Source organism: Gracilinanus agilis, chromosome 1 (assembly GCF_016433145.1).
Source record: "Gracilinanus agilis isolate LMUSP501 chromosome 1, AgileGrace, whole genome shotgun sequence".
In the NCBI taxonomy this organism is placed as follows: Eukaryota; Metazoa; Chordata; class Mammalia; order Didelphimorphia; family Didelphidae; genus Gracilinanus; species Gracilinanus agilis.
The window spans coordinates 218,865,031-218,866,400 of NC_058130.1; positions in this window are offsets into that span (position 1 = coordinate 218,865,031).

Sequence of the window (1,370 nt, forward strand, 5' to 3'; positions counted from 1 at the left end):
TTGTTGATGGTTTTAGGTATATACTGTTTATTATTTTTAGGAAAGGTCCTTCTATTCCTATACTTTTCAGTGTTTTCAATAGGAATGGATGCTGTATTTTGTCAAAGGCTTTTTCAGCATCTATTGAGATAATCATGTGATTTTTGTTTCTTAGACTGTTGATATGATCAATTATGTGGATGGTTTTCCTAATGTTGAACCATCCTTGCATTCCTGGTATAAATCCCACCTGATCATGGTGGATGATCTTCTTAATTACTTGCTGGAGTCTCTTTGCTAGTATTCTATTTAAGATTTTTGCATCTATGTTCATTAGGGAGATTGGTCTATAGTTTTCTTTCTCTGTTTTTGATCTCCCTGGCTTTGGAATCAGTACCATATTTGTGTCATAAAAGGAATTTGGCAGGACTCCTTCTTTGCTTATCATATCAAATAATTTGTATAATATTGGGATTAGTTGCTCTTTGAATGTCTGATAGAATTCACTTGTGAATCCATCAGGTCCTGGTGATTTTTTCTTAGGGAGTTCTTTGATGGCTTGTTCAATTTCTTTTTCTGATATGGGATTATTTAGGTATTCTATTTCTTCTGCTGTTAATCTAGGCAATTTATATTTTTGTAAATATTCATCTATATCTCCTAAATTGTTATATTTGTTGCCATATAATTGGGTGAAATAGTTTTTAATGATTGCCTTAATTTCCCCTTCATTAGAAGTAAGGTCTCCCTTTTCATCTTTGATACTGTCAATTTGGTTTTCTTCTTTCCTTTTTTTTTTGTTAGATTGACCAGTACTTTGTCTATTTTATCTGTTTTTTCAAAATACCAGCTTCTAATCTTATTTATTAATTCAATAGTTCTTTTACTTTTGATTTTATTAATTTCTCTCTTAATTTTTAGTATTTCTAATTTAGTTTTCATCTGGGGATTTTTAAATTGCTTGCTTTCTAGTTTTTTGAGTTGCATGCCCAATTCATTAATCTCTGCCTTCCTTAATTTGTTAATATATGCACTCAAGGATATAGATTTCCCCCTGAGTACTGCCTTAGCTGCATCCCACAGAGTTTGGTAGGATGTCTCATCATTGTCATTCTCTTCAATGAAATTGTTGATTGTTTCTATGATTTCTTCTTTGACTAATTGGTTTTGGAGAATCATATTGTTTAATTTCCAATTGGTTTTTGATTTGCCTGTCCAGGTGCCCTTACTAGTTATTATTTTTATTGCATTATGATCTGAGGTTACATTTATTATATCTGCTCTTTTGCATTTGTTTGCAATGTTTCTATGCCCTATTACATGGTCAATCTTTGTGAATGTACCATGTGCAGCTGAAAAGAAGGTGTATTCCTTTTTGTCCCTATTTATTT